The following is a 24,755-nucleotide window of genomic DNA, read 5'->3' as shown; positions in this document are numbered from 1 at the left end:
TCCAGATCTCAAAAGTGTCTGGTTTCAATATTGCTTGTCCAAATCAATGAGGAGAAATAGACGACCGCAGAGACCCTTGTGCACTCTGGAGCTTGTACAACTGTTGTACCACACATTTCCCCGGTAGGCTGTCATTGTAAATAAGAATTTGTTCCTAACTGACTTGCCTAGTTAAATAAAGGTTATATTTAAATTAAATTAAATGTACGCCCACACAGTCCTAAGGGAAAACTGACATATCTTAAACAATAGACGCAGGATATGTGTTTAAAACTAGCAAGCAAGAAAATGACTGTTTAAAATGTTTTGGTAGGACGCCTTCAGTCCCGCAAAGATCATAGAGTTGATTCCATTGGACTCAGAGAGTTAGTTGAGGGTAGACTATTTAGTAATCGACTTCCCACCACTATTACTCAGAAAAAATTAGATCCAATGTGTGTTCAATGCAACACATTTTGATAAGAATGTGAACAGACAAGCCACAACCATCGTACAAATCAAACAGATACACAACTGTTTTGAAATATGTAACTCAAATTGAGATTAGATTAAAAAGAAGTGACATACAGAGAGAGAGAAAATCAACAAGCAAGAAGATAAAATAATTTGACACAGAATTATGGAAAACCAAAAGTTTTGTCCACCTATGACAAAACTCGAAACTGCCTGTGATCAACTGCATTCAAGAGTATCCTGCTTTGTCCATCTCCGTCCCACAAATGTATTTGTTTCCTTAAAATTCTTTATTAGTTGTAAAAAAAAATATTGATACACACTCGGTAGAAGGGACAGGAATTACAGGAGAGGACATTCTCAAATATGCAGTAGGAGAGATTCAAACATCTAATTTAGCCTTGTAAATAAAATAAAATTTTATCACATGCGCCGAATACCACAGGTGTAGACTTTACAGTGAAATGCTTACTTACAAGCCCTTAAAACGTCTTATGGATCAAATCCCTTTAGCGGGATCGATTTGACAACATCTGGTGAAATGGCAGAGCGCCAAATTCAAATAAAATTTCGATAAATATTAAACTTTCATGAAATCTCACATGCAATACACCAAATTAAAGCTACACTCGTTGTTAATGTTAATGTTTTGCATCTGAGCTCCTAGAGTGTGCGGCTCTCCTTTATTTTTAAGGCACTCCAATATGTCCCATAAACATCACAAATGGCCCTTTTGTTCGATTAATTCCGTCATTATATATCCAAAATGTCCATTTATTTGGCGCGTTTGATCCAGAAAAACACCGGTTCCAACTCGCGCAACATGACCACAAAATATCTCATAAGTCACCTGTAATCTTTGTCTAAACATTTCAAACAACTTTCCGAATACAACTTTAGGTATTTTTTTACGTAAATAATCAATCAAATTTAAGACGGGATAAACTGTGTTCAATACCGGAGGAAAACAAAGTGGACCGAGCTTTTCAGGTCATGCGCCTCTATCAAACAGTACACTTCACTCGACCCTGATTCTGAACAGGGCTACTTCTTCATTTCGCAAAGGAAAAACATCAACCACTTTCTAAAGACTGTTGACATCTAGTGGAAGCGATAGGAACTGCAAGCAACTGCCTTAGAATTCACAGTACACATCCTGTTAATCCGTCTGGCCCTGCGGCCTTGTGAATGTTGATCGGTTTAAAGGTCTTACTCACATCAGCTGCGGAGAGCGTGATCACAGTCATCCGGAACGGCTGGTGCTCTCATGCACGTTTCAGTGTTACTTGCCTCGAAGCGAGCATAGAAGTAATTTAGCTTGTCTGGTAGGTTCGTGTCACTGGGCAGCTCATGGCTGTGCTTTCCTTTAAAGTCTGTAATAGTTTGCAAGCCCTGCCTCATCGGAGCCGGTGTAGTACGATTCGATCTTAGTCCTGTACTGACGCTTTGCCTGTTTGATGGTTCGTTGGAGGGCATAGTGGGATGTCTCATAAGCTTCCGGGTTAGAGTCCCGCTCCTTGAAAGCGACAGCTCTACCCTTTAGCACAGTGCGGATGTTGCCTGTAATCCATGGCTTGTGGTTGGAGTATGTACAGTACATACGGCCACTGTAGACGACGTCATCGATGCACTTATTAATGAAGCCAGTGACTGATGTGGTGTACTCCTCAATGCCTTCAGAAGAATCTGGGAACATATTCCAGTCTGAGCTTATTCCAATCCAACCAGGAAGTGGGAAATCTGAGGTTGTAGTTTTTCAACTCTTTGTTTTTCCAAGATACAGTGGAAATGGGGTCATATTGCACTTCCTAAGGATTTCACTAGATGTCAACAGTCTTTAGAACCTTGTTTGAGGCTTCTACTGTGAAGTGGGGGCGAATGAGAGGAGATTGAGTCAGAGGTCTGCCAGAGAGCCACGAGCTGACCATGCGCGTTCACGTGATAGTTAACTTGCGTTCCATTGCATTTCTGAAGACAAAGGAATTCTCCGGTTGGGACATTATTGAAGATTTATGTTAAAAACATCCTAAAGATTGATTCTATACATCGCTTGACATGTTTCTACAGACTGTAACGGAACTTTTTGACTTTTCGTCTGCACCTAGTGATCGCGCGTCATGAATTTTGATTACTGGGCTAAACGTGCAAAAAACAAGTAGGTATTTGGAAATAAATGATGGACTTCATCCAACAAAACAAACATTTATTGTGGAACTGAGATTCCTGGGAGTGCATTCTGATGAAGATCATTAAAGGTAAGTGAATATTTATAATGCTATTCTGACATCTGTTGACTCCACAACATGGCGGATATCTGTTTGGGTTGTGTTGGTCTCTGAGCGCTGTACTCAGATTATTGCATGGTGTGCTTTTTCCGTAAAGTTTTTTGAAATCTGACACAGTGGTTGCATTCAGGAGAAGTGGATCTAAAATTCCATGCATAACAATTGTATCTTTTAGCAATGTTTATGAGTATTTCTGTAAATTGATGTGGCTCTCTGCAAAATCACCGGATGTTTTGGAACTACTGAACATAACGCGCCAATGTAAACTCAGATTTTCGGATATAAATATGAACTTTACCGAACAAAACATACATGTATTGTGTAACATGAAGTCCTATGAGTGTCATCTGATGAAGATCATCAAAGGTTAGTGATTAATTTTATCTATATTTCTGCTTTTTGTGTCTCCTCTCTTTGGCTGGAAAAATGGCTGTGTTTTTCTGTGACTTGGCTCTGACCTAACATAATCGTTTGGTGTGCTTTCGTCGTAAAGCCTTTTTGAAATCGGACACTGTGGCTGGATTTACAGCAAGTGTATCTTTAAAATGGTGTAAAATACTTGTATGTTTGAAGAATTATAATTATGGGATTTCTGTTGTTTTGAATTTGGCGCCCTGCAGTTTCACTGGCTGTTGACGAGGTGAGACGCTACCGTCCCACATACCTAGAGAGGTTTTAACATGCTGATAGAAATGAGATTAAACTAATTTGAGTTTCCCTGCATTAAAGTCCCCTGCCACTAGGAGCACCGCCTCTGGGTGAGAATTTTCCTGTTTGCTTATGGCTGTACTGTATACAGCTCATTGAGTGCAGTCTTAGTGCCTGCAGCGGTCTGTGTTGGTATACAGACAGCTACGGACAATATGTAGATGTAATCTCTCTTGGTAAATAGTGTGGTCTACAACTTATCAAGAGATATTCTTCCTCAGGCGAGCAAAAAAGCTAGAGACCTGTGTGTTTTAGTACTGCTACATGTTCTATACAGGGGACAGGCAAAGTATCGAATAAAGAAAAGTAGAATTTCAAGGGGATTGAGTAGGGGGAGAAGGAATGAAGGGAGAAGTTGAAAGAATAAGAAAGGGAACTGAAGGAGGACATGGCTGTGTTTGATTTAGAAGGTGAGGCAGATTGAATGAGTGGGAAGGAGAAACAGAGAGAGAAGTTGAGAGCATTGTAGACTGAAGAGGGATAGAAGGGCAAGGTTGTATTTTCCTCATTCACAACATTGCCCCTTCTCTTGCCCTCTCTCATTGGTAGCATCGCCGCACTCTTAACCTCACGTGTTCACGGCGGGGAAATCACTCTTGACTGGTGGGCCTAATTATCACTTCATCCCGGCCTCGTCAGAGCATTCTCGCTGGAGCTGATTCAACATGAGTCTGGCTGCTCCCCACTCAGTCCAGCACCTCTGCCTAATGAATACTAATGTGACTCATTATGTCGTCTCTCTGGCACCACGTCCAACCACTGGGACACATGCTAATCTGGCCTTCATACCATCATGGCCACCTAATCATCCCCAGCTTACAATTGACTCATTCATCCCCCCTCCTCTCCCCTGTAACTATTCCCCAGGTTGTTGCTGTAAATGAGAATGTGTTCTCAGTCAACTTACCTGGTCAAAGAAAAATACAGGCCACTGTATACATGGATAACTAACTTCCGTAGCTTAACTCAGACTCAGCAAGGCGGTATGGGGATATAGATCTACAGCCACCGGGGCCAAGCAGGGGGATTCAAGGTTAAGGAGAACATGTATACAGTGGCAAGCACAATGTTAAGAAGAGAAGAAGGTTTGAAACCTGCACTGTTAACCCGTTGCAGTTAATATATCCGAGAACAGTTAGCTAAGTGATTTTTAAGTCATTACTCAAACCGGATAGAGTCACTGTGACACTGTAGGGAGTCCAGATTTTAGTTGTATCAGTTTGAACATTTTGATTTATGGCATACCTCCAATATAATTTCCCCGTGTTCTTTGCCTTTTCGGGTGAATTGTAGAGTTACCACCCATAACTGTTAGTGACAGAAACATTGTTGAATTAATTCATTTTCAATCCTGTGGCCTTCACCAAGTGAGTTCCTAGGTGAACCTTATTATTTTAATTAAACTCTTTATGACATTACATATCTCAAAAGGCCTTATTTTGAGGCCTAGCAGAATTCTTGTGACTTTACCAAAATGTCGAGATTTTCAAAAAATCCTTGTTGAAGGATCTCCAGGAATCTTCCAACCGGGACTCGTGGAAAAACATTGCAATCATACCTGCAAGTCACCTTATGCTGGCTTGAAAAGTGATGTGTAATTCTTATAATAAACTGAGTAGTTCGAGCCCTGAATGCTGATTGGCTGACAGCCGTGGTATATCAGACGGTATACCACGTGCATGACAAAACATGTATTTTTACTCTTTTAATTACAATGATAACCAGTTCATAATAACAATAAGGCACCTCAGGGGTTTGTGGTGTATTGCTAATATACCACAGCTAAGGGCTGTATACAGGCACTCCGCGTTGCGTCGTGCTACGAACAACCTTTAGCCATGGTAAATTGGCCATATACCACACCCCCTCGGGCCTTATTGCTTAATTATAATCCATCTAGAGTTAGGATATCCAACAGTTGGAATTTTTATTCACCCACATCCTGCATTCATAATAAGTATTAGGAAAGTTTACAAGACTACCTGAGACATTTAAACTGGAACAACTATTTAGTAACAAACTAAATTATTGGATTAGTTAATAAAACAATTATGTTATTTATCTTTGTGTAGCATAAGATTAACCAATCAATCACTCAATGTACATGCAAAAACACAGATAAAAAAAATAAAAAATTAAACAGCAGTAGAAGATGCTGGGGGAAAAAAGTGAATTTGTTATCACAACTTAAAATGGTTTTAGCTGATGTGACTTCCCATTTAGTTTTGAGTCAGTGACATAAAAATGTTAAGTCTCCCGGGTGGCGCAGTGGTCTAGGGCACTGCATTGCAGTGCTAGCTGCGCCACCAGAGTCTCTGGGTTCGCGCCCAGGCTGGGCTGGGTTCGCGCCCAGGCTCTGTCGCAGCCGGCCGCAACCGGGAGATCCGTGGGGCGACGCACAATTGGCATAGCGTCGTCCGGGTTAGGGAGGGTTTGGCCGGTAGGGATATCTGTCTCAGTAAGTAAAAATGTAATAAAATGTATGCACTCTACTGTAAGTCGCTCTGGATAAGAGCGTCTGCTAAATGACTAAAATGTAAATGTAAAATGTAAGTCATAATGACTTTTATTTACTTTGAGGTCAACTAGAAGTATTTGAGTTAAAAATGCCTTGGGGTTTACAATGTGAGGCAGCATAATGTGCAGGAAGAGGTACGTAACACTGCCATATCCCAAGACAGTCCCACTTTAAATTATTGACTTTTAAGGCTTGATGAAGCCTTCATAAACCAGGTGTAATACCAGCATAGATGCTTCAAAAGTCATTCATAAGAAAATGACATGCAATAAAGGATGGGGAGAAGGCCTAATTCTATATTTGGCAAAGCACCAGATGTAAACACCTTTCAAAACACCCTTTATGTAGGTAGACTTTGCTTAGAAATTATTTGAATTCACTTAAATGTATGTATGTTAGCACCCGAGGTGGGGCGGCCGCCGTACCAAATTTCGCTTAGGGCCCAAAACGCTGGAAAAGTGCTCATGAAGACTTTATGAAAGCCCTATAAAGTTGTGGTATAAGTTTCAGTTTTTGTTATACCTAATGCCAAATGCATGCCTTCGCCTCAATCCAACATCTGCTCCTGTCCACACAGGTTTCCGCAGAGATTTGCAGGCATGAGTGGAAGTTCAATATTTTTTGGGAGCAAACCTAGCAGACAGCACAGAAGCGTAAGGTGTAAATTAGGCTTAAGACTGATGTGGTGGTCTAAAACGATATATCCACCAATATTTCACAAGTGTTTTTCATCAGAATTGATTGCTAATGTGTGTGTAAAATACACCTGTTATGAGATTGTTTTTTATTCATAGATTTTAGGTATGTAAGAAAATGTTTTTTTTGTTGCAAAACGTTACTATATACAGTTGAAGTTGGAAGTTTACATACACTTAGGTTGGAGTCATTGAAACTCGCTTTTCAACCACTCCACAAATTTCTTGTTAACAAACTATAGTTTTGGCAAGTCGGTTAGGACATCTCTTTGTGCATGACACAAGTAATCTTTCCAACAATTGTTTACAGACAGATTATTTCACTTATAATTCATTGTTTCAGGTTTCCAGTGGGTCAGAAGTTTACATACACTAAGTTGATTGTGTCTTTAAACAGCTTGGAAAATTCACGTTCGTCGTTTATTGTTTTGTATAGTTTCGTTGAGTGTTCTCTGTGTTTATTAAATTCAAGATGAACACTTACCACGCTGCGTATTGGTCCTCCAATCCTTCAAACTTCTCCTCCTCGGATGAGGAGGACGACGAGCGTTACAGAATCACCCACCACAACAGGACCAAGCAGCATGGTAACGGGCAGCAGCAGCGATCGCAGGATTCCTGGACCTGGGAGGAAATTCTGGACGGCAAGGGACCCTGGGCACAAGCTGGAGAGTATCGCCGCCCCAAAGCTGAGCTGGAGGCAGCGAAAGCGGAGAGGCGGTGGTATTAGGAGGCTGCACGAAGACACGGCTGGAAGCCAGAGAGGCAGCCCCAAAAAATTATTGGGGGGTGGCACACGGGGAGTGTAGCTAAGTCAGGTAGGAGACCTGAGCCAACTCCCCGTGCTTACCGTGGAGAGCGAGAGTATGGGCAGACACCGTGTTATGCGGAAGAGCGCACGGTGCCTCCAGTACGTGTGCATAGCCCGGTGCGGTACATAGCAGCGCCTCGTATCGGCCCGGGCTAGAGTGGGCATTGAGCCAGGTGCCATGAAGCCGGATCTACGCATCTGGTCTCCAGGGCGTCTCCTCGGGCCGGTGTACATGGCACCAGCCCTACGCGTGGTGTCCCCGGTTCTCCAGCACAGCCCAGTGCGGGCTATTCCACCTCGCCGCACTGGCCTGGCTACGGGGAGCATTCAGCCAGGTAGGGTTGGGCAGGCTCGGTGCCCGAGACCTGTAGTGCGCCTCCACGGTCCGGTCTATCCGGTGCCTTCTCCAAGCACCAGCCCTCCTGTGGCAGCCCCTCGCACCAGCCCTCCGGTACCGGCACCACGTACCAGGCCTACTGTGCGCCTCCAGGGTCCAGTATGCCCTGTTCCTGCTCCCCGCACTCGCCCAGAGGTGCGTGTCCCCAGCCCGGTACCACCAGTTCCGGCACCACGCACCAGGCCTACAGTGCGCCTCGGCAGGCCTGAGCCTTTCGTCTGTCCAGCGCCGCCTGAGCTGCCCGTCTGTCCAGCGCCGCCTGAGCTGCCCGTCTGTCCAGCGCCGACTGAGCCGCCCGTCTGTCCGGAGATGCCAGAGCCGCCCGCCAGTCAGGAGCTGACAGAGCTGCCTTTCAGTCCTGAGCTGCCCCTCAGTCCTGAGCTGCCCCTCAGTCCGGAGCTGCCCTTCAGTCCGAAGCTGCCCCTCAGTCCGGAGCTGCCCCTCAGTCCGGAGCTGCCCTTCAGTCCGGAGCTGCCCTTCAGTCCGGAGCTGCCCCTCAGTCCGGAGCTGCCCTTCAGTCCGGAGCTGCCCCTCAGTCCGGAGCTGCCCTTCAGTCCGGAGCTGCCCCTCAGTCCGGAGCTGCCCTTCAGTCCGGAGCTGCCCCTCAGTCCGGAGCTGCCCCTCAGTCCGGAGCTGCCCCTCAGTCCGGAGCTACCCCTCAGTCCTGAGCTACCCCTCAGTCCGGAGCTACCCCTCAGTCCGGAGCTGCCCCTCAGTCCTGAGCTGCCCCTCAGTCCTGAGCTGCCCCTCAGTCCTGAGCTGCCCTTCAGTCCGGAGGCGCCCCTCAGTCCAGAAGCTCCTTAGTCCAGTGGGGCTCTTTATTGGGGTTCCCAGTCCGGGATCTGCGGCGAGGGTCGCTGCTCTGAAGACGTTACTGAAGCGGGTAATGACTATGGTGGAGTGGGGTGACCATAGTTTGCTGTGTATGTTTCTATGTTTTGTTTGGTCAGGGTGTGATCTGAGTGGGCATTCTATGTTGTATGTCTAGTTTGTTTATGTCTATGTGTTAGTTGCCTGTGTCTGCACTTTTCATATTTAGCTTCACGTTCGTCGTTTATTGTTTTGTATAGTTTCGTTAAGTGTTCTCTGTGTTTATTAAATTCAAGATGAACACTTACCACGCTGCGTATTGGTCCTCCGATCCTTCAAACTTCTCCTCCTCAGATGAGGAGGATGACGAGCGTGACAATTATGGGGTTTTGTGTGTAGGCCAGTGATACAAAACCTCAATTTAATCAATTTTAAATTCAGGCTGTAACACAACAAAATTTGGAATTCATCAAGGGGTTTGAATACTTTCTCCATTGTTTATTACAGGAACATAAACCATGTATAGCTTCAAAATATGTTCAAAAGCTGTCAACTACCTTTTCCATTTCCCATAGATTGATGTATTAGACTAGGTCAAATTTAAGGAGCAGTTCCGCGGACACAGATTATACCTAGTCCTGGACTATAAATAATTTTGGCTTTAGATATTCAGGTGATAGTTTTTTAGTCTAGGACTAGGCTTAATGTGTGTCCGGGAAAACCTCACCATAATGTTTAAATTAGCAGAATGGGATGTTGTCTTACATGAAATAACACGTTTGATTTACCAAGTACATTAATGGAGTAAACCTAGTCTAAGAGTATGTATTAAGCTGTTTGAGAGAAGGTTTGAATCCTAATCAACCCATCCAATGTGAGTACATCTGTAGTTTAATAAAGCCACAGTACTCTAGCACTAGACAAGTTGCTTATGCTGAAAAGCCTTTTTAGTGGATGTCCAATTAGCTTTTGAATTTCCTGTCTTTTTCGGCTTCAGACAAAAGCTAATATTTCACTTAAAAAGATTGTTTTTTGTTTGAATGAACAGTATATACAGGTATAGCACATTATAATGCAGTCATAATGTATTGTAAGACTTACAGATATAGGATCTTAATTTGAGGCAGTTTGCAACATTAGGAAAATAATAATAATAAATGTGAATTTATATGTGGATTATAATTTATTAAATGTTTTGTAGGGGGGGCTCCCGAGTGGCGCAGTCTGGAGCCCCAAGCAGAAATATAGTTTTGATTTCAGAGCTCTACAAAATGACATTGTTGGTTCTCAAAACCCATTCCTGGAGAGCAACCTTTCCTTCTGTAACACACCGGATTAAAATGGCCTCCTAAGTGGCGCAGCGGTCTAAGGCACTGCATTTTAGTGCTATAGCCGTCACTACAGACCCTGGTTTGCTCCCGGGCTGTATCACAAACGGCCGTGATCGGGAGTCCCAGCGTCATCCGGGTTAGGGGAGGGTTTGGCCAGGGGCTTTACTTGGCTCATCACGCTCTTGCGGCTCCTTGTGGTGGGCCGGGCGCCTGCAGGCTGACCTTGGTCGTCAGGTGAACAATGTTTCCTTTGACACATTTGTGCGGCTGGCTTCTGCTTCTGCTTCTGGGTTAAGCGAGCAGAGTTGCAGCGATGAGACAAGATCGAATTTTGGGAGAATAATCTTTGTAGTGGTTGATACATTTTTCCAGGTCCTGTTACCCCCAAACAACAGCAGTTCCCTCTTAATTATCAGAATATGTTCTACTAGTACTGGATTTTCTTTTTGTGTGTGTGTGTGTGTGGATGGGGGGGGGGTCTGTTGGTGGGGTGTGTACAGTGCATTCTTCCTCAATGCTTTTGTATGCATCCTCCTTGTGAGGAAATGTAAGACTTCTGGCTGTGTTATTTTCTTTCTGCTGTTTGTTCTTTTGATTTGTTGTGTACATTATCTCCAGCTCTTTGAATTTCAATTTCACTGTCATGTAAGCTCTTTTCATCACTGCCAGTTGCAGCTCTAATAATATTAAACATTTAAGTCACTGTGGAATGCTAATTTAATTTCTATTTCAATTAATATGTCCCTACAGGTTTGCATATCAAATCAGTTAACACTGGATTGTGCACTTTGATTTAATAAACTACAAAAAAGCCCCAAAATAAAATCACTTCAAAAAAGGGAGAGATTTGGAAGACAGGAGTAGAGTGCATTTGAACTGTGTTTACACAAACTGCTTAATCAACTGAATGACATTAAGCACATTGGGGTGGTTTTGAAACTAATGAGGCTTGCTTATATCTTTGTATTGTTATTAAAGTTCCAATGCAGCAATTGTTTTAAAATCTCAATATCGAATCATTTATGTGTATCAATGAAGTACCTTACTGTGAATGTTTTAAATTAAAATAGTCAAAAAGAAACAAAAATAGTTCTAAGCAAAGAGCAATTTCTCAAGCAATCATTTTTCTAGGACTGTCTGGGAGTGGTCTGAGTAGGGAGGGGAAATCGAAAACTAGCTGTTATTGTCAGAGATGTTTGGAGCTCTCTTATTGGTCTATTAACTCAGGCAGGCCAAAACTCACCGCACCAGCCGGAGATTTCAGGCAATCTTTTCAAACAACTCTTACACTAAAAGGGCGCTCATAATATTCACAATTTCAGTGTATTATTCCAACCTCGAGGAGAAATATATATAAAACACAAGAAAATCTAGTTCTTGACTGCACTGGGCCTTTAATATATCCACACATTAACCTGCTAGCTAGATAAAATCCTGCTTGGCTAATTATTGTCAGGGGCAGAGTTAAACGTTCTAAAATACTGTGACATAAGAACTTGTGTGTATTAATAGCCTTGAGTGTGTGTGAATGTGGTGGCATCACTGAGCTTATGTTTACAAGTGCTTATGCAGTATGTTGTAGTATCGTAAGTAATACAGCATATCAGGTGATGGTCTGTCTGTGTGTGTACGTGCGAGTGTGTGTGTTGGCCTGCCTCCTTAAATGCTTGTTTTGTCCGGCAGCTCTCTGTGTGCCATTCATCATGTTGAGTGGGAAGCAGTGCACCCTGGGATATGAGCACTTCTGTATTCCTCATGCATAATCAAAGGTCACACTGGGGGCCGGGTGTTGAGATAGCTTTACTTCACAGCGACACACACACACACACCTGGTGCCATGCCAAAAGGAACTGACTAAAAGCTGGAATTTAACCTGGATATTATTTTTCTCAGTAAATTGTTGCTCTTTGTCTTTTGGTTGGCATGGTTCCAGGTGTGAAATAATGACAATTCTTTTTCAGTTTAATTTTAAACATATTATGAATAATGAAAATCATTTTCCAATGTCATTTCAAAGTTACTTCAGTTTAATTGTTAAATCATCATCGATCATCAATATCGTTTAAACTCGTTTTTTAAACAACGGCACAATGATATACCTTTTTTAACAGCCCAGATTTACAAACCAGAACATTTAGAACAGTTTCTCATGTAGGCCTACTTTCAGGCCTACATGAGGAAAACTGATATTAATGGACAGATGAAGAAATATTTGGGTGTTTAATATACTTTAAAAAGAAGTGATGCGCATCTCACTGCGAGGTAATTAATATGGGGAAAATCTTGAATTAAAGATGTAAATCCTGACACTTTGGCAAGGGGGCCAGTAAGGGACAGTGGTCTCTAAGGTCTGGATTATTCTTAGAGTATACCAATTAACACCATGTATCTTCTTTTATCTTCACTTAAATTAATGCCCTTTACAGTTTAATATATTTTCTTCTCTGTAGTTAAAGAATGTCAGAGATGCAGATCAAAGCATTGAGCTACCGTCCACGCACCATAGGTAACGCTGTTTTGCATAAAGAAATCTGCATATTGCTGTGAACATTTTCATTTAGTTTCGCGTGAATTAGAATGCAGGACGGGTTGTTGGTAGCCTGAGATTGGGAGCGGTGTGTGCACATATGCATATTGATTTCTACTTTTTGTTTGGGAGGGAATGAGTCCCGTCTGTCCTGTCAAGTCTACACCAATACAAAGGACTCATGTAAAAGTCAGTATGGAAATAATCTTTCCATAAACCCTTAAAACATTGGAAATAACTTCAAAGCACATGCTCTTGTGCGTTGGTTGAATTACCTCAAATAAATGATCACAGAGATAATAATATAACAATGAGCTTTGATTTCTCAAGAAAAATACCGTACCTCAGGCTTTTAAAAAAGTGTCCAGCCCTGTAAATGAGTGCAGTGAACTCAAGTGACCTTAGTCACACAATGTTTGTCAGTCATAAAGTGTAGTGTAAACCCAGTCTCTATCATACAATCAAAATATCAAACTCTTTACCACACAACCATAAAGGAGTATCAAATCTAAGGTGTCTTCAACTACAACTGACCACGTAAATCAACACGGTATAAATCACACTAAAACAAATTAAATAACTTGTGCAAAAAAGTTGTAGTCAGTCAGACAATCTGCCAACAGATCTCCAGCAGAGAAAGGCCATGAAGAAATAGCTGAGACCAACTGAGATGTGTAGTCCAAAGGAAGAAACGAGTGGATCCGATCCTGGTTAAACTTAAGACTACACTTTTAAATACAACAAAACAAACGGAGTAAAGAAGCTTCGGATTTGAGGGTTGAACACATCCTCATTCGCACCATCATCACAACCCACTTTTGCGCAGCTGATGCTGGCTATTTAACAGGGAATTAAAAGGGGAAGCACCCTATTGTAAGGAGAAGCACTGAGACGGTTCAGACAAATTCAGGGCCGTCACACACACCCTCCCCTGGAAAAAGCCGACCATTGCCCTGGAACGCAGATCTTGGTCTGGGAAACAGAGAAAAGTCTCATCACTTTCCTCTACAAAAATATTAATGACCTTGTGGGAGCTCAAGCTCCTCAGCTGTACTGTAACAGGCCTTAAAGCGTGAGACTTCTGGGTTTGGGAATCCGAGAAAAGTCTCATCACTTTCCTCTTCAAAGATATCCAAGACCTTGCGGCGCTCAATCTCCTCCAATTCTTCAGCCGAGGGTTAATAGGCCTTAAAACTTGTTTGGGATAGGGGGCAGCATTTTCACGTTCGGATGAAAAGCGTGCCCAGAGTAAACTGCCTGCTACTCAGGCCCAGAAGCTAATATATGCATATTATTCGTAGATTTGGATAGAAAACACTCTGAAGTTTCTAAAACTGTTTGAATGATGTCTGTGTGTATAACAGAACTCATATGGCAGGCAAAAACCTAAGAAGAATCCAACCAGGAAGTGGGAAATCTGAGGTTTGTAGTTTTTCAAGTCATTGCCTTTCGAATATACAGTGTCTATGGGGTCATATTGCACTTCCTAAGGCTTCCACTAGATGTCAACAGTCTTTAGAACCTTGTTTCAGGCTTCGACTATGAAGGGTGAGCGAACAAGAGCTGTTTGACTAAGGGGTCTGGCAGAATGCCATGAGCTAAGTCTCGTGCGCATCCGTGAGCGCGAGCTGCGTTCCTTTTCATTTCTAAAGACAAAGGAATTGTCCTGTTGAAACATTATTGAAGATTTATGATAAAAACATCCTAAAGATTGATTCTATACATCGTTTGACATGTTTCTACGAACTGTAATAGAACATTTTTGACTTTTAGTCTGGACTTGCCCGCTCCTTGTGAATTTCGATCGGTGAATTAAACGCGCTAACAAAAAGGAGGTATTTGGACATAAAGAATAACTTTATCGAACAAAACAAACATTTATTGTGGAACTGGGTTCCCGGGAGTGCATTCTGATGAAGATCATCAAAGGTAAGTGAATATTTATAACGCTATTTCTGACTTTTACTGACTCCAAAACATGGCGGGTATCTGTATGACTTGTTTTTTGTGTGCTTTTTCCGTAAATCTTTTTTGAAATCTGACACAGCGGTTGCATTAAGAATTAGTTTATCTTTAATTCTATTCATAACACTTGTATCTTCTATCAAAGTTTATGATGAGTATTTCTGTAAATTGATGTGGCTCTCTGCAAATTCGCCAGATGTTTTCGAGGCACAACATTACTGAACATAACACGCCAATGTAAACTGGAATTTTTGGATATAAATATGAACAAAACATACATGTATTGTGTAACATAAAGTCCTATGAGTGCCATCTGATTAAGATCAATAAAGGTTAGTGATTAATTTTATCTCTATTTCTGCTTTTTGTGACTCCTCTCTTTGGCTGTAAAATGGCTGTATGTTTTTCCGTGACTAGGCGCTGACCTAACATAATCAAATGGTTTGCTTTCGCTGTAAAGCCTTTTTGAAATTGAACAAGATGGCTAGATTAACAAGAAGTTAAGCTTTAATTTTGTGTATTGCACTTGTGAATGTATGAAAGTTAAATATTTGTGAAAAATATTTTTGAATTTCGCGCTCAACATCAGCGGATTGTCAGCGGAACCCCTAGCCTTAAGAAGTTTTAAGGCGTGAGACATGGACAACGTGGATATCTTCACCTGTGTCCTCTTTCACCACTCTATAGTTCAGAGGGCCCATCTGCTTCACAATCCTATATGGTCCTTGCCATTTAGGTGCGTGCTTGGCCGAGAAGAATTGTTCAGCTTTTGAGTATGGATGAGAGCGAAACCACACCCGATCACTAACCTGGAACTGGATGTCTCGTCTCTTCTTATCATAATTTTTCTTCTGCTTGAGACGGGCCTTGATCATGTTCTTTGAGACAAGAGCACTCAAGTTGTGAAGATGGCCTGCCTGGTCATAGCATGCAGAGTCTGGAGTAACCTGCTGGGGCTGTAGCACCATATCGAAGGGTCCTCGGAGGGGACGATTCAGGTTCAGCTCTGCAGGGGTGACTCCAGTGGACTCTTGCACAGCAGAATTCAGAGCAAATCGAAAATTGTGAAGGTGCTTGTCCCAGTGTTTGTGCTGGGTCCCTACATAGGAAGCAACCATTGTCTTCAAGGTTTGATTAACCCTCTCATGAGGTTGGTCTGTGGGTGATAGCCCGTGTTCCATATTTGGCAGGTCTCCTCAAAGAGATCAGAGGCGAATTGGGAACCTCTGTTCGACAGTACGTGATCAGGCACGCCCCAGCGAGTCAGGATCTCTTTTGTGAGGATGTTAGAGACTGTCCTCGCTGTTGCCTGACGAAGGGCAAAGAGCTCCACCCACTTGGAATAGTAATCAACAAAACAAGCATGTACAGATTCTGATTGGAGCTTCTAGGAAATGGACTCATCAAATCCACTCCCAACATTTCCCAAGGTTGGGTAACAGTTTGCTGCAACTTGCCAGCAGTCTCTCTGCCTTCTGGTTTGTAGATTTGACTAACCTGACAGTATCGGACGTGTGACTTCACATTCATGCTGAGATGTGACCAGTAAAGGAATGCTTGCAACCCCTTGTAGGTTTTGAACCTGCCCAAATGACCAGCTAAAGGGTCTTCATGGAACTGTTGCAGCAGTTGAAGGCATAGAGGTTCAGGTATGTACATTTGGTAGAGTGTTCTGTGAGGTAGCTCTACAACTCGGTAGACTTTGTCATCAATGATGGTCAGCTTTGTGATAGGATTGACCATCTTTTCTCCATCTTCCAGGATAGTCTGGTACAAAGCCTATACTTCTGGATCATCCTGTTTGGACTTCCATATGGCCTCATCAGAGATGGGAAAGTCAGTTTTGGCTGAGTCAACTGCTAGACACAACAGTAGCACATGTAAAATGAGGGCCACTGTTACCATCAGCAGGAGCTCTGGATAAGGCATCTGGAACCGTGTTGTACTTTCCTTTCCTGTATTCTACAGCAAAGGTGAACTCTTGCAACCATAGAGCCCATCTGATGATTCTGGTGCTTGGTTTGTTGGTCTTGAACACCCACACAAGGGAGGAATGGTCAGTGACCACAGTGAAGTATCTTCCCTCCAGGTAATACCTCCACTTTTCTTGCTCGATTGTGGAATAGTTTCCGTTCGGCTCCATTCAATGTCCGACTGTCGAATGCTAGCACATCTTCAGTGCCAAGTCCAACATTACTTGCATCAGTGTAAACAACATTTTGGGTCATCCCAGTCAAAGTTGGGATGACCCAAAATGGGAGGTGTGACAAGGTGTCATTTCAGGGTTTCAAAGGAGGTCTGGCACTCTGCCGTCCATCGGAATTCCACTCCTTTTCACTTCAATGCGTTGAGTGGTTCTGCGACCTGGGAGAAGTTCAACACAAACCGATGGTACCATCTAGCCATTCCAAGAAACCGTTGAAGGGCCTTGAGGGTGGTTGGCACAGGGAAGTCTTGTACAGCCTTGGTCTTTTCAGGATCCACATGGATGCTGTCAGAAGACACTATGGCCAAGAAACGTCAGGGAGGTTTGGCAGAAGTTGCTCTTCTTCATGTTCAATGTCAGACCAGCTTATCTTAGCTTGTTCAACACTGCTTGAAGATCTTGAAGGTGTTGGTCTCTGGTCTGGGAGTCGATAATTATATCGTCCAGGTAGACAACATATTTTCCCTTTGAGCTCACCTAACGCAATATCCAGCAGTCTTTGGAAAGTGGCTTTAATCCAAAAGGCATCCCTTTAAAGGAAAACAGGCCCTCAGCACAGACAAAAGCAGTCTTGTCCTTGCTTTCCTGGTCCATCTCAACCTCAAAATAGCCAATATTAGGGTAATGAACACAACAGCGCCAGGATCTCTTGGATGGTGGGAAGAGGATAGGCATCAGTCTGGGAGACGTAGTTGGTCTTCCTATAGTCCACATAAAATCTAAGACCACCGGTATTTTTTGGTATGAGGACAACAGGATAGGCCCAGGGAGAGGAGGAACGTTCAATAATACAGTATTTTGTGTCAACATATCATTAATCAGTCCCTGTTGGATAATTAGCTCCACTGGAGACAAACGATATGTCTTCTTCTTTATCGGCATTTCCTGTGTAAGGAATATTTTGTGCTTCAGGAGCCCTGTGCGCCCCAGCTTTGAAGTGCATACCTCAGAGTTATTCTGCAGCTGTTCCAACAGCCTTAACTCCTCTGGCTGTTCCAGCTGAGCTTATCTCGCAGCCTATAAAAGGAGATCATCAGAAGGATAACCAAGGGTTAGCTGTACCGGAAAAGACTGCCACACTTGGTTGTGCCAGCTTGGCCCTCAGTGGTCTGAACAGAAGTGGACACCAGAGAAGCTCTGTGCAAGGAGTTGAGCCTAATGGAGGCCATGTCAACAGACACGTCATTCCAACATTTTACCACATTTAGAGAGCTCTGTCTGCTAGTGGTCTACAGTGTTAACCAGAGGATAAAAAGCATAATTAACATTCTTGAGCACCTCAGTGTGGTGATCAAATTGTCTGTCCATGGCACCAGTAACTTCCCGTCTTTCAATCACCCTGAGCTCTGTCAGCGTGTGAGTTAGAGTGCTCAGTGAGTCTCTGAATTCCGTTGCGCTCTGTTGCTCTTTACTCAGACATTAGAATTTATGGGGGATTAGAGTTTGGAGATGTTGTTGAGTCCAACGAATATCAAGTATGTCACCTTAAAGTTGTAAAACAACAACCTCTGGAGATAAACCCGCAATGGAGGAAGGTTGGGTGTCAGAGGGAGGGCTAGCTCAGAACTTCCACACAGGTCCATGTCAATAAGTGAGAAACTAGTTAGACCTCCTGTGGCCCAGGGCTCTGTCCCAAATCAACTCCATTCACATCATCAGTATTCACATTATGATTTGCATTGTCAGCTCCGTTGTCAGAATGACCCTGTGTATTCCAATTGACAGGTATGATATGGATAAGCACATTTTCCTGAGGGGAATCCATTGTTTAATTTCTGCACAAAAGATTTTAAACTGTTCTGCCTGCGGCTATGGAACCCTGACCTGTTCACCGGACGTGCTACCTGCCCCAGACCTGCTGTTTTCAACTCTCTAGAGACAGCAGGAGCGGTAGAGATACTCTTAATGATCGGCTATGAAAAGCCAACAGACATTTACTCCTGATGTGTTCTGTTATAATCTCCACCCGACACAGCCAGAAGAGGACTGGCCACCCCTCATAGCCTGGTTCCTCTCTAGGTTTCTTCCTAGGTTTTGGCCTTTCTAGGGAGTTTTTCCTAGCCACCGTGCTTCTACACCTGCATTGCTTGCTGTTTGGGGTTTTAGGCTGGGTTTCTGTACAGCACTTTGAGATATCAGCTGATGTAAGAAGGCCTTTATAAATACATTTGATTTGATGATTTGCTTCGGCTATTTCTCAATGTTGAGAGGTCCCATCTAGGGTGCCATTTTTATGTAACGGTTTTGACTTGAAGTTATTGTTTGTAGGGGTGCCAGGTAGGTTATGCCTACCAGAGAAAATATAGAGTTTTCCTTTTTGTTTGGGAGGGAATGTCTGGCCTGTCAAGTCTACACCAATACAAAGTCAGTATGGAAATACTATTTTAACAAACCCTTAAAACATAAAAAAATAACTTCAAAACAACTGTTCTTTTGCATGGGTTGTATTACCCAACATAAATGATCACACACAGAATAATATAACAAACAATGAGCTTTTGTTCCTAAAGAAAAGTCCCATACCTCGGGCATAAACAAAGTGTCCTTCCCCGGTAAATGAGTACAGTGAACTCAAGTGACCTTAGTTACGCAATGTTTGTCTGTAGCGTAAACCCAGTCTCAATCATTCAATCAAAATATCAAACTCTTTTACCACACAACCATAAGGAGTATCAAATCTCAGTAGTCTTCAACTACAAATGACCACATAAATCAACACGGTATAAATAACACTAAAACAAATTAAATACCGTATGCAAAAAGAGTTGCGGTCAGTCAGACAATCAAAACTATGACATAAACATATGGAATGATGGAGTAACCAAAAAATTGTAAAACAAAAAAACATAGTATATATATGTGTGTGTATATATTTTTTATTTCACACATTGTTGTGTTACATACTGATTTTAAAATTGATTAAATGTTCATTTCTCTACCATATGCCGTGTCCAACATTGTTTTAAAAAATTTGGCAGTACGTCCAACCAGCCTCACAACATTAAACCATGTGTACCCATGCCAGCCCAGGACCTCCAAATCTGGCTTCTTCACCTGTGGGATCGTCTGAAGCCAGCCACGCAAACAGCTGATGAAACTCTGGGTTTACACAACTGAAGAACTTCTGCAAAAACTGTCAGAAACTGTCTCAGGAAAGCTCACCTGTCTGCTCATCTTCCTCACCAGGGTCTTGACCTGCAGTTTGGTGTCGTAACCGACTTCAGTGGGCAAATGCTCACCTTTGATGGCCACTGGCACGCTGGAGAAGTGTGCCCTTCACGGATGAATCCCGGGTTTAACTGTACGAGGCAGATGGCAGATAGTGTATATGACGTCGTGTGGTGAGCAGTTTGCTGATGTCAATATTGTGAACAGAGTACCCCATGGTAGCATAGGGGTTATGGTATTGGCAGGCATAAGCTATGGACAATGAACACAGTTGCATTTTATCGATTGCAATTTGAATGCACCTTGACGAGATCCTGAAGCCCATTGCCATGCCATTCATCCGCGGCAATCACCTCAAGTTTCAGCATGATATTGTACGGACCTATGTCACAAGAATCTGCATACAATACCTGGAAGCTGAAAATGTCCCAGTTCATCCACAGTCTGCATACTCAGCACACGTCACCCATTGAGCATGTTTGGGATGCTCGGGATAGACGTGTTCAACAGCTTGTTCCAGTTTCTGCCAATATCCAGCAACTTTGCACAGCCATTGAAGATAAGTGGGACAACATTTGACAGGGCACAATGAACCCTATGCGAAGCAGAATTGTCACGCTGCATGAGGCAAATGGTGGTCTCACCAGATACTGACTGTTTTTTTGTTAAGGTATCTGTGACCAAAAGATGCATATATTTATTCCCAGTCATGTGAAATCCATAGATTAGGGCCTAATGAATTGATTTCAATGAACTGATTTCCTTATATGACCTGTAACTCAGTAAAATCTTTGTAACTGTTGTATGTTGCGTTGATATTTTTGTACAGTATATATACAGTACCAGTCAAAAGTTTGGACACCTACTCATTCAAGGGTTTTTCTTTATTTTTTGCTATTTTCTACGTTGTAGAATAATAGTAAAAACATCAAAACTACGAAATAAAACATATGGAAACTTGAAGTAACCCAAAAAGTGTTTAACAAATCATAATTTATTTAACATTTTAGATTCTTCAAATAGCCACCATTTGCCTTGATGACAGCTTTGCACACGCTTGGCATTCTCTCAACCAGCTTCATCAGGAGTCACTTGGAATGCATTTCAATTAACAGGTGTGCCTTGTTAAAAGTTAGTTTGTGGAATTTATTTAATTCTCATTGCGTTTGAGCCAATCAGTTGTGTTATGACAAGGTAGGGGTGGTATACAGAAGATGGTAAAAGATCAAGTCCATATTATGGCAAGAACAGCTCAAATAAGCAAAGAGAAACGACAGTCCATCATTACTTTACATGAAGATCAGTCAATATATTTATATATATATATATATATATATATATATATATATATATATATATATATATATATATATATATATATTCCGGACTCTGACATTCCTTGTTCTGATATTTCTTCATTTCTTTCATTTTACTTTTTTAGATTTTGTGCGTATTATTTTGTGTTCCTTTTATTACTGCACCGTTGGAGCTAGAAACACAAGCATTTCGCTGCATCTGCGATAACAAATCTGTCTACTTGACCAATAAGCTTTGATTTGATAACACCAGGCTCTTGAAGTATCACGCTCCTATTTATACCTGTTATTGCGGCGAGTTTTAATAGGCCATTTACCCAGACCTGGCCTGATGGCTCTTTCCTCTCTTCTCCTCCTCTGTTGGGTTTCTCATTGTTCCCCACGATAAATCGGGAGAGGGGACTGTGGATTGGTCTCCATCTGTTCGTACATTAGTCACACACGATGTCTCAGACAGCACTGAACCAATTTTGACGAAACTTGGGTGAATGAATCGTCTTGCCATAAAGATCTGGCATTTACAAAATTACACTAATTTGCCCAAGGTGTGAGCTGTAGTAATTAACTGACATTTGTGAGTCACACCGACAGGAAGAGGCAAAGTGAGAGGGATAACTGGGCCCAAAATCTGTCTTCTCCAGCAATTGGCATTTATTTAAAAAAATTGCATGGAGGCAAATGAGAGAGTGTCAAACATTGAATGGCATATTTGCTATGTGTGGCTTATTTGATCAAATATAAGTTTCATAGTGCTTAGGTTGTTATGAGTGTACTGATAAGTTGGACACGTGACTTCCCGTCAACTCTGAGAAAAGATATTTATATCTGAGCATATCTGCCCTTTCATTGGCTAGAAGGTTCCCACCTGATCTTGCCTCCTCCTGACTACCTTCTCGTCTGAATACCAGTCTCTTTAGCTAACATTCCACTCCTTGTCATTGGCAAAGAGTCTTTGGTACATGACATGGAGTACAGGTGATGCATCATTTGTGGGGGACGACATGTTTACTGTTGCCTTGTTTATTTCTGTTTTTACACTTCTCTTTACAATTCCCTTGCTTTTCGCCACATCAATTGTGATCCATGGTGTGAGGTCAGGTTTAGTTATTTACGGTTATTTGTATCGCTTTAGTACTATTTTCACAATTATGTGGTGAACTGATAACACTTGTAACGCAGCCAGTCTTACATTCAAAACCTTTCATTGCGCATTAATTTTGTTTGTAGACATCTTTTACCAGACACTAATTGATCCAAAACATAAGTACATTTGTTGAATCACCAAAACACAACATAATGATATCTTCTCAATTTAGTTAATTTAACAAACAGTTAATCCAATAGCAAAACATTTAAGATACTGTACATGTTTCAAAATTGGTCTTTGAATGCAGTACGCTACAGTACTGTAAATTACAGGACCTTTAAATTGTTTTCACATTAGGCAATAAACTTGCACTACCCATATACAGTAAGTTATGATGAACTTCACAGGGTGGTGAAAGTTCGCGTGATGAGCTTGATGCTAATTTCCAATATCGAGGGTCTTATTCTGGTGACATGATGATCGATGCTTGACTGCCGTTTGACAAGTAAAAATATTCTCCATAATAATCTCATCATGTAGACTAACCTACCCGCACTGCCTACCCGCACTGCCTACCCGTACTGTAGAATGGTTCCGGAGAGGATGGCTGCCGTTTATGGGCTCTTAACCAACCGTGCTATTTTGTTTGTTTTTTGTAACTTAATTTGTACATAATGTTGCTACTACCGTCTCTTATGACCGAACATAGTTTCTGGAAATCAGAACAGAGATTATTCACCTTGAAGTGGACGAAGAATTTCTCTTTAATGAGTCGGACGAGAGGGATTTAATCCAGACACCCGAACAGGCCCTCGTCCCCATCATTCGCAGGAGAAAGAGACGGAAAAGATATTGTGAAAAGAAACCTTGTGAGGATCCGCCGACGAGAGGCTAATCTGCCCTTGCCATCCGTACTACTGGCCAACATACAATCACTGGAAAATAAATAGGATGAGCTAAAATCATGTATATTCCACCAACGGGACATTAAAAACTATAATATCTACTGTTTCACCGAGTCGTGGCTGACCGACGACAGGAACAACATACAGCTGGCGGTTAAACACTGCATCGGCAGGATAGAACAACAAGACAAGACAAGGTCTATGTATATTTGTAAACAACAGCTGATGCACAAAATCTAAGGAAGTCTCAAGGTTTTTCCCGCCTGAGGTAGAGTATCTCATGATAAGCTGTAGACCACACTATCTACCTAGAGAGTTTTGATCTGTATTTTTCGTAGCTATCTACATACAACAACAGACCGATGCTGGCACTAAGACCGCACTCAATGAGCTGTACACCGCCAAACGCTTATCCAGAGGCGGCGCTCCTAGTGTCCAGGGACTTTAATGCAGGGAAAATCCATCTTAAATCCATTTTACCTCATTTCTATCAGCATGTTAAATGTGCAACCAGAGGGAAGAAAACTCTTGACCACCTTTATTCCACACACAGAGACGTGTACAAAGCTCTCCCTCGCCATCCATTTGGCAAAAATGACCATAATTCTATCCTCCTGATTCCTGCTTACAAGCAAAAACTAAAGCAGGAAGCTCCTGTCAGAGACTCCAGTCACCCAAGTCATAGACTGTTTTCTCTGATACCGCACAGCAAGCGGTACCGAAGTGTCAAGTCTAGGACCAGAAGGCTCCTTAACAGCTTCTACCCCCAAGCAATAAGTCTATCCCCATGACACTGGACTATTTACATTGACCCCCCCCCCCCCCCCTCCATTTGTTTTGTACACAGCTGCTACTCACTGTTTATTATCTATGCATAGTCACTTTACCCCTACCTACATGTACAAATTACCTCGACTAACCTGTACCCCTGCACATTGACCCGGTATCGCTACAGCCTGTATATAGCCTCATTATTGTTATTTTATAAAAAAAATGTAACTTTCAGTTATTTAGTAAATCATTTCTTAACCTACAATGCAGTTTTAAGAAAATAGAGTTAAGGGCTAATTCAAATACCATTTGATATTGATTTCATTATCACAATATCTGTTTTAATTCAATGTTCAAAGCCGCATGAAAAGGAATGTTGGCTAATTCAAACATTTTGTCCGGTGTTGTTTGTTGCTGTGTTTTCATAACCCTGGTGTCTCAAACCATTATTAACTCAAATATTTTGCTCTGTCTAGTGTTGACTGTGCCAATAGGAAGCTCTTGCCAGCACAGTAAGTACACACAGGATACACTGCCATCTAGTGTTGAGATTGTGCCCCTGTAGTCCACTAACCTAATACAACCATCCGGAAGTCTCGCAAGCTTACATTCTGTTTAACTATGCAGCTACAGTGGTAATCAGTCTGGTAATTACAAGGCTAGTAGTCCACTGCCCACCTACATAAACTGCACACTTACAGCAAACAGTAAAAGGCTATAAGCCTCTGCTTGATTGAAACCTGCTCTTTCAGCTCCCACAGTGCAGATGGTAGTGGTAACATGTTTTAGTCTAATGACCAGT

Source organism: Salvelinus alpinus, chromosome 20 (genome assembly GCF_045679555.1).
Source record: "Salvelinus alpinus chromosome 20, SLU_Salpinus.1, whole genome shotgun sequence".
Classification (NCBI taxonomy): domain Eukaryota; kingdom Metazoa; phylum Chordata; class Actinopteri; order Salmoniformes; family Salmonidae; genus Salvelinus; species Salvelinus alpinus.
The sequence above is the reverse complement of the archived record's forward strand: the minus strand, read 5'-3'. Positions refer to the sequence as shown.